The following is a 13269-nucleotide window of genomic DNA, read 5'->3' on the forward strand; positions in this document are numbered from 1 at the left end:
CGACGGACAGGTAGGCATGACAACAGACCTATCGAACTGGCGATATCATTGTATATAATGCAGATCTTTACTTTCCTGGAGAGTCATGTTTATATACTACTCCCTTGACTGTTCGCTGTAACAAGTATCCTTTATGAGAAGCGGTTGCCAAGAAAGGCAACTGTCTTAGAAACGAGTGGAGCTCACTACTCCCAGGAGGTATATAACTTTTGCACACACGTGCGTGAGTGATTCTCCCCCAATATAATAATTTCTGATAACATCTGAGCATGCTTGTGAGCGCCTGGAGCCATACTGATACTATGAGTATTGTCCCTTATGAAATCAGCAGGATCCTTTAGCCTCACCGAAATAATAAGAATAGAAGTAACAACTTAGACAGAATGTTTGTTTGGCAGTGGTCATGAAGGTCACTTACTATCGACCTTGTGGTTTTCTACAAGAGCGGTGCCCCAATTTCCTGAGCTGTAGCCAGGTGAGGAGCGGCGCCTGCCTCTCACACTCAAGGTGAGTGAGAGGGAATTGAAATAAGAATGAGTTGGGTACTGTTTTCTAAACATTCCAAGGATGGGTTATTATAGTAAAGCTCATGTGTGAGATAACTTTCCTGTTTTTTAATATGTTATCTCACCTTCTCTGTTTTCTCTGTTTTCTTTTTTGTTCATTGTGTCTTCTCTGTATGGTACCTCTGGTGTGCGGATATCTGTTCCACTCCAAAAGAGAAGTGAGAGGACTGAATCAGGTGATATCTTTGACAACTTTTGATTTGTTATGCACTCACTCGTTTTCGAAGCAGTAGCAAAGTAGAATATTGGTCCTGAGGAAGCAGGAGATACCGTTAGGATCTAGAAACTGCAGAAACATGTCGACCTTACCATACATGCAGTAGATATTTGTTATGAACTACTGTTACTTTGCACTTTCTGTTTTTAACCTTAGAAGTGGTTTGCTTCCTAATAAAATTGTTTGTGCACCCACTATCCAATTTTAACATAAGCACTTTCACTCACAAATATTGTTTAGCACTGCTTCCAGTTACCACTTTCTAGAATACCTATGTCTACATCGTGGACACACCACCTTGTGACACGGCCCAAATGATGACAAAAAGGGCGGTTCAGAGTGTGTAACTGATGGGAATATAATCACATCGTGATCAGTCCCGATGTATCTCACTGTGTTCACAGGAATACATGTTACAGAGTAGACACAGTTTGAATACAGATTTAGTAGTTAACTTAGGCCCACAGTTATTTCTTGTTAGTATAGTGTCTCTTTTAGGGGGCAATAACTGTGCATTGGTCTTTAAATATTCCCCTGGACCCTACTCCCTACGGTTTGTGTTATTGTTATGTGCAGTTGTATGACTGGAGGTCATTCATTATTTTCTTAAAAAACTTTTTCATATCTCTGTAAGTTTGCTAGTGTGAAGCGATGCTCCACTAATGCATTAAAACCAGTAAACCACAACAGCGAGGTTGGTTGCTTATGCTGATTGCTGCCTATCTTCTTTTTGATAACTATCTTCTATTCATTTACTGATTAAACAATGGCAACTAATTTAGGATTGGCCTTTGACGAAGATGAAATTTAATCGATTTTGACCGACAACCCAAGTATGCTAGAGTCCATGCCAGTCCAACCAGTGACTAATGAAGACGGGTGGTCCAAGATCCTCATACTGAAAAAGAGTCACTCCCGCACATGTGTCCATGGGATCGCGATGGCTGAATACCTAAGGGGTGACTGTGCACCTTCTGGGCTGATAGTCACCAACGCCCCAAGACTCTTCCTAGATGATAAAGATTTATTACGTGACTGGTCGGTGATTGCATGGAAATGCACTCGCGACTGGCTCGTTTTAATAATCAAAACTGAGATGAGGGTAGCCAATAAGATCCTTGTTGAGATACAGGTACTGGAAGGTCAAATAAAAGCCAAAATCTCTGGAAAACTGTTCACTAAAAACCAGGATGAGGGAAACAAGACCAACAAAGAGTTCAAAGACTCCATCTTATTCGCTAAACTTGAAAAGTGCAAGATAGACTTGGTCAAATTTGCTATGGATAAGATCTATCCTTACACCAGTGCCACATATGTACCAACCCCATACAACAGGAATGGACGTAGAGGTGGCTCCACATATGGGACCTCAACTTCGGAAGACACCTCTAGCGACTCTGACATGAGCAACCAAGGTAATCCCACCAAACAACAACGAGGTCGAGGCAATAGGAGGAATTGGAGAGGTCACAACTACGGCCCCAATCAATTTAATCCATGGTGGTCACCCAACCCATGGATGACTGGAGGCCCTTTCCCACCACTACCCATGGGCCCATATGGCCAGATGTCATTCCAACAGGGCCAGAATATGCAGCCTTTTTTAGGTTTTGGCCAAGGAAGGACACGAGGAAGGAGACGAACCTCCAGAGGACAAGTGCAGTGGAACGTCCCCCCACAATCGATGGGCTTACAGAACGGGAAGCAAATACCTCAGGACCAAGCAGGAACGAGCTCAGGGACAGTTTGATCATTAACCTGAGCTCCAAAGAGCTCACCCCATTGAAGCTCAAGTACTAAACCGAGGACTTGGTTTTGTGCAGACCACAACTGGTGATCCCTTCCAGACTCAAGTAGAGCTAGCTAAATTCTTTATTAAGGTTAGATTGCATTTCTTCTTTTTGAAATCTGAGAATCTCCCCATTGGAGAACAAAACACGGGACTCAAGAAACCCTCTACTTTCACGCCTTTACCCAGCACCATACCAGCTAAAGTCATTACCTTCGAGGAAGCAGTACAACATGATATCCAGACTTTGTTCTCAGGATCTACAAAATCATTCATGAACCTTCCTGAGAAAGAACAAGAAGCTTTATCCAAATTGGCGAAAGACGATTCAGTGATAATCAAGCCCACGGATAAAGGGGGTGCCACAGTGCTCATGGACACAAATACATACAGAGAGGAATGTCTTAGACAACTTAATGACATTAACTCCTATAGTCCATTGCCAGAAGACCCCACAGAAAGACTCTCTAACAGCATTATGCATCTCGTTGAAGAGGCATTATCCGAGGGGTGGATAACTGCCAACGAAGCTGCTTTCTTAAGTACATCTAACCCGGTGATGCCATATTTTTATGTGCTCCTGAAGGTTCACAAAGAAAAACGCCCTCCCCCAGGACGCCCGATAATTTCGGGCATCGGGTCGCTTCTGGAACCTTTATCGACATTTGTCAATACTTTCTTGCGACCGCTGGTAAAATTGACGCCAACTTATATTCAAGATACAAAGGATCTTCTGAGGATTTTCCCCAACATCGAGTTTGATACCATCACAGACATACTGGTGTCTTTTGATGTAGAGTCCCTCTATACCTCAATACCACAAAATGAGACTCTGGAAGTAATCGAGATGTTACTACGAGAACAAGAGTGGGACTCCATCACACCTGTATCTTTCATTATGGAGCTGGCTACTTTGGCTATGAAAGAGAACTTCTTTCGTTTCGAGGAGACTGTGTTTCTCCAGACATCAGGGACCAGCATGGGCAGCGTTTTTGCCCCAAGCTTGGCAAATTTGTATGTCCATAAGTTCGAACAGGACTGTGTACTATCATCTACGAACCCTTATTTACCATCTGTGAGGGTTTGGAAACGCTACATAGATGACATCCTTGTAGTGTGACGTGGGACTGAGACTGAACTGAAATCTTTTCATTCGTGGCTGAATGAACAGAATGCTTTTTTACATTTTACGGTCGAACATTCTAAATCAACCTTGGCGTTTTTATATCTCCAAATCATCACTACCCCAGAAGGCTTAATGTCCGAGTTATACAAGAAGCCTATGGCTCGTAACTCGTTGCTTCAATACGACAGCTGTCACCCCAAAGCTCTGCGGGACAACCTGCCCTTCGGGCAGTTTTTGCGCATTCAGCGAAACTGTACCACCAAAGAGAGCTTCCAAAAATATGCGGTAGCTCTAGCGAACTGGCTCTTGGAGAAGAAATATCCTAAGAAACTGATTCGGAAATCCAAAAAAAGAGCCTCAAACAACAATCGCGAGTCACTTCTGGAATTGACCCTTCCTAAACCTAAGAATGAAAGGATAGCGTTTGTTAACACCTTCAACACGAGATCTAACGCCATACAAAAGATTGTGAGGAAACATTGGAAGATCCTAAATACTGGTCCTGACACACTGTCGGGGCCCCACTTTGCATACAAAAGAAGTACCAGCATAAGAGATCGCCTAGTACACACTAGACCGAGAGCAAAGAAGAATCATCAAGTGGGCACTTTGTGGGACCTACCACCTGTTGAGGGACACCACCCTTGCGGGAATTGTGCAGCTTGCCCACAAACCACCCGCTCCACGAGCATTGACATTGGCACATCACGGCGTTGGGAACAAAAACGATTCACTAATTGCAATAGCAATAACCTCATCTATTTGATCACATGCCCCTGCTCATTGAAATATGTCGGCATGACGACGAGGAAAATAAAAACAAGGATCTCTGAAAATAAAAGCACGATTAGGTGTAAGAAGCAGGCGACTCGCCTTACTAACCATTTTTTGGAGGTAGGACATAAACCAACTGATTTCGTCTGGACCGTGTTGGAGCAACCACAGATCCCTTCTCATGTTACAGACATCACTAAACACTTATTCAAATTGGAGCAGAAATGGGTGTATCGTTTGAACACTGATAAAAACGGCCTCAATAAAGAAATTCCATGGATGGCGCTATAATATTGCAAGGGAACTGATCAACAGGGCTGACCTCCAGTACAGTGTGTCTCCTTAAACGATCAATCGGTGGGATTTTCTGTTCCGCAGAGGATATTTAAATATATACTTGATACAACTCTCCATGAGTGTATCTAACTATTGTCTGTTAATAACTAACTAACTCTGGGTTCATATTATCAGAAAGGCAATTTACCAGCTTTTGACAACAATTTCCCCATAATGCCTTACTTACCTCTTAGTAGATGACACAAGCGTTAATGTAATGAGCCTGTCTCTACAAGCAGTAATATTGCATAAACTATTGATAATTACAATACTACCTATCTGCTTGAGATATACTATTATGATGTTGGCGAATGCGGTAAATGTAGTTCGTTCCAGTAACTACAATTTATGAGTAACCGAGCTGACGTTTTATTATAACATCTAAGAAATAGCCAAAAGGGTATACATTGCATAAGCCTACGGCATAAACTACACCTCTCGATCAGATGTGATATCTGAATATTCACGAACTCGGCACACAGAGTTCCAGAGTTTGGCTGGCTGTTGCGAAGCATTGAGAAATTAAAAATAATCTAATAACGCTACCTGTTTCTTTTTCCAATTGTTTGAACAATCACTGTTTCTCTGCCATATGTTGTGTCATAGAATCTGTTTGTACTATCACCTACGTGTAGAATATCACTGTGTGTGTGCATAGGGTACGTCTAGGCACACAGAGTTCCGTTTACAAAACTACGTTTCCCAGAGTCAAGTGGACGCGGGTTGACGACATTCGAGAAGCGGCCAATGGATTCACGGTATACTCTTGCGCAGTTTTGGACATGCGAAATGGGACGTAACACTGACGAGGTATCCAATGGGTCTCAATAATCTTTAAATGCGGCGCGAGACGGCACCGCGGCACCTCCCCGAACAGTGCAGATGCCTGTCTGGTGTACCGACGGACAGGTAGGCATGACAACAGACCTATCGAACTGGCGATATCATTGTATATAATGCAGATCTTTACTTTCCTGGAGAGTCATGTTTATATACTACTCCCTTGACTCTTCGCTGTTACAAGTATCCTTTATGAGAAGCGGTTGCCAAGAAAGGCAACTGTCTTAGAAACGAGTGGAACTCAATACTCCAAGGAGGTATATAACTTTTGCACACACGTGCGTGAGTGATTCTCCCCCAATATAATAATCTCTGATAACATCTAAGCATGCTTGTGAGCGCCTGGAGCCATACTGATACTATGAGTATTGTCCCCTATGAAATCAGCAGGATCCTTTAGCCTCACCGAAATAATAAGAATAGAAGTAACAACTTAGACAGAATGTTTGTTTGGCAGTGGTCACGAAGGCCACTTACTATCGACCTTGTGGTTTTCTACTAGAGCGGTGCCCCAATTTCCAGAGCTGTAGCCAGGTGAGGAGCGGCGCCTGCCTCTCACACTCAAGGTGAGTGAGAGGGAATTGAAATAAGAATGAGTTGGGTACTGTTTTCTAAACATACCAAGGATGGGTTATTATAGTAAAGCTCATGTGTGAGATAACTTTCCTGTTTTTTAATATGTTATCTCCCCTTCTCTGTTTTCTCTGTTTTCTTTTTTGTTCATTGTGTCTTCTCTGTATGGTACCTCTGGTGTGCGGATATCTGTTCCACTCAAAAGAGAAGTGAGAGGACTGAATCAGGTGATATCTTTGACAATTTTTGATTTGTTATGCACTCACTCGTTTTCGAAGCAGTAGCAAAGTAGAATATTGGTCCTGAGGAAGCAGGAGATACCGTTAGGATCTAGAAACTGCAGAAACATGTCGACCCTTTCCATACATGCAGTATATATTTGTTATGAGCTACTCTTACTTTGCACTTTTTGTTTTTAACTTTTGTTTTTAATCTTGGAAGTGGTTTGCTTCCTAATAAAATTGTTTGTGCACCCACTATCCAATTTTAACATAAGCACTTTCACTCACAAATTTTTGTTTAGCACTGCTTCCAGTTACCACTTTCTAGAATACCTATGTCTACATCGTGGACACACCACCTTGTGACACTGCCCAAATGATGACAAAAAGGGCGGTTCAGAGTGTGTAACTGATGGGAATATAATCACATCGTGATCAGTCCCGATGTATCTCACTGAGTTCACAGGAATACATGTTACAGAGTAGACACAGTTTGAAAACAGAGTTAGTAGTTATCTTAGACCCACAGTTATTTCTTGTTAGTATAGTGCTACTACCCCACCAAACTGTGGTTGTCTGCCTTGTTTAGAGTCGGGGGAAGCACCAGGTCACATTGGTGAACCTGCACTTTCTCCTCTGCTGTAAACATTTGAGCTTGTGGCCCATCTATTAAGAAGCCGTCAATTCACAATGATGGCCGTCCCACTCTACTGAGGGCATTTGACTGTCATTGATTTGCATGACAGTCATGGGAGGCATAGCACACAGGGGAATGGAAAATGTTTGCAGTGCTGGCTCCATGTTTAAAGTTCCCTCACTTAACAATGTTAGGACAAAATATTGAGTTGTAAATATTGGGAGACAGAAATATCAGAAATTAATTTTTGAGCCTGCCGGTGTGGTAGAGTCAGAGTAATGGTTACAATGGAGGTGGTGCCTGCCAGGCACTGCCGTAAGCATTACAATGTGCCTTTCCTCCGGCCCGTTCATGGTGGTGTACCTGCCATGAAAAGGCTGGCAGGAAGGGACAACGGGGCCCCCCTTTCCCCCTGGCCCCCAGACACAGGATCTGGTATCCTTGCACCATGTGGCAGGCACCACGTGGTGCCTGCCACAAAGTGCAGGGATGTGTGCAGTGTCTCTTTTCTGCACTGCGATGGGTGCTGCAGTCAGCAGCACCGGCCGCAATGTAAAATATAGGCATTGAAACCGTCGTAGTGGTGGTCGCATCAAAATGCCAACTGCAGGACAGCGAGAGCATGTCGGGTGGTCCCAGTCCTCGATAGTGTGGCGGGAGGACATAAGTTCACCGCTATTGTAATCAGGCTCAAAGTTTTTGGGCAATTTTTATTGTTTTTAAGAATATCATTTTTTTAATATAGTTTTCAATAATGTATTGTAAACATTTTGTTATTTAAATGTTTTTTAGTTCATAGATTAATTTGATCTATTAGTATTGTTTCTATCATTGTTATTAATTTATTTAAATATAGCTTGCAATTTTAATTGATTCCAAATTTTGTATTCAATTGTTAATAGTAATTTATAGTGTTCTAGTGAGCTGTTGGGTTTGGAGGGGTTTAGGGTGGTAAGTTACTCAAGAAAATAATGATTAATTAATCATTTTTAAATACCTAATTGACTCATAGATATGTAAATTGTGTAATACTTATATATTTTAGTAATACTTTATATGTGGATTTGTAGGTTCATAGCGTGGGAAGTGATTACATAATAAATATTTAACAATTAGGTATTAATTGTTAATTAATTAGTAAATTGATTATCAATTATGTAATTTGTAATTAAAAAATGACGTAACTTTCTTAAAAGTAGTAAATAATTATTAAAATTATTTTTAAAGTATTAAATAATCATTAAATAGTAAGTAATTATTTGTAAATGATTTTAAATTAATGTATTATTATTAATCATGTTAATTGTATCATTGTTTTTATTTGTTTTAATACATATAAATCCATTTTTAATATTTATAATGATTATATTAAGAGGTTAATATTTTTATAAATTATTAGGGTTATTCAAATATGTAATGTGTTTGAAGTGAAGCACTTTCCCTACAGTTGCTTAGAGTGGAGTGGCAATAGTAAATTTAACTCATCCAAAGTCCAACCCTTTCCCTACTGTTGCATAGACTGAGGTGGGAATAGTGCATTTTAACTCTCTGAAGTACAATGCTTTCCCTACTGTTGCAGAGACTGGAGAGGGAATAATAAATGTTACCCCTCCAAACTCCGACACTTTCACTATGGAGTGGGAATAGTATAAATAACTCTCACTGGATTACCTTTCTTAGGGAATATAACAATATTAGCTGATCCCCAAGACCCAGGAGCTCCTCTCCCCGCCTGAGCTTCCAAAAACACCTCCTTCATTGGCTCCTGTATAGGGGAGGTGAAGATTTTATAGAATCCACCAGGAATGGCATCCGTCCTCACTGCCTTGCCATTTGCCAGTGACCTAATAGCATCCTGAATTTTGTCTACTATTATAGGTGCTTCTAGTGCATCTCTCTCTTCTGTTGACAAACTATCACATGGAATCCCGGCTAAATATTATCCGTATAGAGTTTCTGATAAAACCGTTGAAAAGGGGCACATATTTTTAGAGGCTCAGTGACTAATCCTAACCTGGGATCTTATATTTCCAATATTCAACCCTGTGTTATTCGTTGTCTAGTCTGAACCGCCAAAAGGTGACCCACTCTCTCATTGCATGCGTATATTTTGGATCGCCAAGCACAGTATTTACCCACCGCCTTGTTAGCCGAGAGATGTATAATTGTAGATTTGACTAAAGTCACCTTATTTTGTGCCTGTTCTACCCCTCCCTTATTTGTAAGTGCCGGTATTAATTGTTTCTGCTTCACTCAATGCCTGATATTGTCCTTGGAGATACCTTTTCTGTTTTGCCTGTGAGGCACAGCCATACCTCAGTGTTTCCCCTCTTATCCCCACTTTTAGTGTATCCCATATTATCCCTATCTGCGCGCTGCCACTATTCTCCTCTATAAATCTTGGAATCCATTCCATCATATGTTAGACATAATCTTTCTCATACAGAAGCGCTCTATTAAAGGTCCAATGAGATATAGAGGGTTTTGATGTATGGAGTGAGATCTCTAATACTAGCTTATTGGAATCCGAAATCACCCGGGGAATTTAATAATGCCGGACCTCATTAACACCTCCTGGGACACAAAAAATAATCCAACCTAGCATGAGTTTGGTGGGGGGTAGAAAAAAGGTATATCCCACATCTCTGGGTTCTAATGTAACCCATGCATCAAAAAGTCCATGTGTATTACAAAAAATTAATTAATGCTTTGAAAAATTTAGGCTTATGACCCTGATATGAATGCCCACCTAATTTCATATTCTCATTGTTTAAATGTACATTAAACTCCCCACACATAATTATGGGCAGAGGCCATCCAACTAGCTCCACATTACGCCAGTCAAATAAGTCAGGCTCACCAAGCATTGATCCGTAGACAGAGCATAGTGTGAAAGAGTGGTTGTCCAAACAACAGTGAGTGATAACCCATCTGCCATACTGGTCTGACTTTGAACATGGAAACCTAAAGCCTTTTTTTGCAAGCCAAAACCACAACCCCTCTTGTGTGTTCTCTGGATTGGGGCAGAGATCAATTGGTATCCTGCTAACTCAGTGATCTTTTGTCTGCCAGCTTCTTAATGAGTCTCTTAGAGACAAACTATGTCCACCTTTAGATACTGCATATCCTCATTAATCCTATATTTTTTCGAGGGATTATTCATGCCACATATGGTAACTGAGGCTATCCGCAATTTATCAAATACCATTTATAGTACCCAGCAAGTCCAATCTGTTCCTATTCTTGCTACCTACTGATACTAACTCATCAAGTTTCATTGGCTGGATCAGCACCCCCTACACCCACCCCTTCCCCCCTCCTCCCCCTCCCCCTCCCCTATCCTTTTTCCCTAGACAAAAAAGGTCCATGGACACTTGTGATGCCTCCTGCAAAAAGCAGCCCCATCACCTTTCATATCGCTCCACCCCAAAAACACCCCCAAGTTATTTTAGTAAATAGAAAACAAACATAATTTTAACCAGATTCATCACAGTAAGATCCCCTGATTATCCCTCAGGTCCGTACATGCCCCTAGTTTCAGAGATTTCCCCGCAGAAAGGCTTGAGCCTGTATCTCTGAAGAGAATACTGTGGTAGTTCCCTTGTATATGATTTTAAGTCTTGCCGGGCTGAGTAAATAGGCCTCGCATACAATCTTTTGAAATGGTAAAATTAGCTGGTGGAGCCTCCACGTTCTTTCTACCATAATGTGGCAGAAATCTGGCCTTCAGCCGTGCCTCTTAATTCTGGTCAGTCTTTATGAAAACACTGCTTGCCGAAGGAGGACATTTCCCACAAAAAATGTGTATAGCTCTGGATTTTCCATTCGCCATGTTCTCCCCCTGCTTTTTCTTGAACATGAGTGGAAAGCGATGTACACGCTGCACCTCAGTATCCCAGTCCCACTGGGAGAGTTCGGAAAACCAACCTTCAGCAAGCGCACCTCTGTTGTATCTTTCTGGCCTTCTTTCCTTTTTTCTGCACCTCTCATGCTCCTTTCTGCACCCCTGTTCCCTTATGTCTGCACCTTTCTTGTGTGTATCTGCAACTCTCTTGCCTTTTTCTGCAGTTCTCTTTCCTCTTTCTGCACCTCTGTTGGTTCTTTCTGCACTGCTCTTGCTTCTTTTTGTATCTCTGTTGCAAATTTTTGCATCCCTCTTGCCTCTTTCTGTACCCCTCTTCCCTCTTTCTGTACCTCTCTTGCTTCAAACTGCACACCTGTTCCCTCTTTCTGCAATTCTATTACCTGTTTCTGTAACTCTCTTGCCTCTTTCTGCAGTTCTCTTGTTTCTTTATGCACCTTTTCCTTTTTCTGCATATCTCTTGCCTCTTTCTGCACATCTCTTGCCCCATTCTGCACATCTCTTGGTTCTTTCTGCACTGCCCATGCCTCTTTCTGCACCCCTCTTGCCTATTTCTGTACCTCTTTTGCTTCTGTCTGCACTTCTCTCTCCTGTCTGTGCACACCTCTTGACTCTTTCTGCACCTCTGTGGCTTCTTTCTGCACTTGTATTACCTCTTCCTGCACCTCTCTTGCTTCTTTCTGCACCCCTGTTGTCGCTTACTGCACCCCTGTTGTCTCTTACTGCACCCCTGTTGTCTCTTTCTGCACTTGTCTTCCCTCTTTCTGTACCTCTCTTGCTTCTTTCTGTACTTCTCTTGCCTCGTTCTGCACCTCTCTTGCTTCTTTCTGTACCCTGCTTCCTTTTTCTGCACATCTCTTGCCTCTTTCTGCACATCTGTAGCCTCATTCTGCACATCTCTTGGTTCTTTCTGTACCCCTTTTGCCTCTTTGTGCACATCTTTTGTTTCTTTCTGCCCTCCTCTCTCCTCTTTCTGTACCCCTCTTACCTCTTTTTGCACCTCTGTTGGTTCTTTCTGCACTTCCCTTGCTTATTTCTACACCTCTGTTGCTTCTTTCAACAACTCTATTATCTCTATCTGCACTTCTCTTGCTTGTTTCTGCACCTCTCTTGTGTCTTTCTGTATCTCTGTTGCCTCTTTCTGCACTTCACGTGCTTCTTTCTGCACCTCTGTTGCTTTTTTCTGTACTTCTCTTGCTTCTTTCTGCACCTTTCGCACCTCTTTCAGCACCTCTATTAGTTCTTTATGCACTTTTGCTTCTTTCTGTACCCTTCTTGCCTCTTTCTGTACCCCTTTTGCCTCTTTGTGCACCTCTCCTGCCTCTTTCGGTACCTGTCTTGCCTTTATCTGCAGTGCTCTTGCCTCTTTCTACACCTCTTTTGTATCTTTCTTCACTTTTCTTCCCTCTTTCTGTACCCCTCTTGCCTCTTTCTGCACCTCTGTTGGTTCTTTCTGCACTGTTCTTCCTTCTTTCTGCACCTCTGTTGCAAATTTCTGCATCCTTCCTGCCTCTTTCTGTACCCCTCTTCCCTCTTTCTGCACCTCTCTTGCCTCTACCTGTACTTCTCTTGCCTCTTTCTGCACTTCTCTTGCCTCTTTCTGCCCGAAATGCATCGGGAGATATGTGCTAAAATGTTTTGACTGACACTGTCAAAGTTCACTTCTAATGCTCTGAAACAAAGACAACAATATCAAACATTAAATACATGCAGCATACATCCATTGCTTTGCCGTGGATCAAAGCTTGTTTACTTGTTTTTTCTTATTAACTTTAATACCCATGTCGTTGGTTCTACGCTGTGCTCAGGGGGACATCCCTAACCAAGAGACGCTACTTGTTGCTTACTTCACTTACACTCTTTGACCAGAGAGTGAAACCCCAGTGGCACGCAACAAATTAACAAACTGTTCATTACGGTAGTGCGTGTTCTAATTTTGTCTATGTTTACAAAACCAATTCACACAAGAGTAAACCAATTGCAATACTCAGAGGGTGGAGACATGTAACTTTGGTAGTAAGTCTGTGAATACCGGAAGTAGTAAACTTACTCCAAAGTGTAAACGTAATCTAATTGAGGTCTGTTTATTTACAGGGTGAAGGACAAAATACAGCATTTTATAAAAAGTTTACATCTTAATTCACATTTCCAGGCTTCATTAATACCTCGTTTTTGTTCCGCACTTAAATTATACTAATTATAGCAACTCAAATTATATCACTAATCTTAATTAAATCTTCTCGAAATTAAGGAAGACCTTCTATCAATTTGGTTCATCACACAAACACAAAAGTATTACTCTAGTTTTGATTTCTAAAGGTCTAATAT

Source organism: Lissotriton helveticus, chromosome 12 (assembly GCF_964261635.1).
Source record: "Lissotriton helveticus chromosome 12, aLisHel1.1, whole genome shotgun sequence".
Classification (NCBI taxonomy): domain Eukaryota; kingdom Metazoa; phylum Chordata; class Amphibia; order Caudata; family Salamandridae; genus Lissotriton; species Lissotriton helveticus.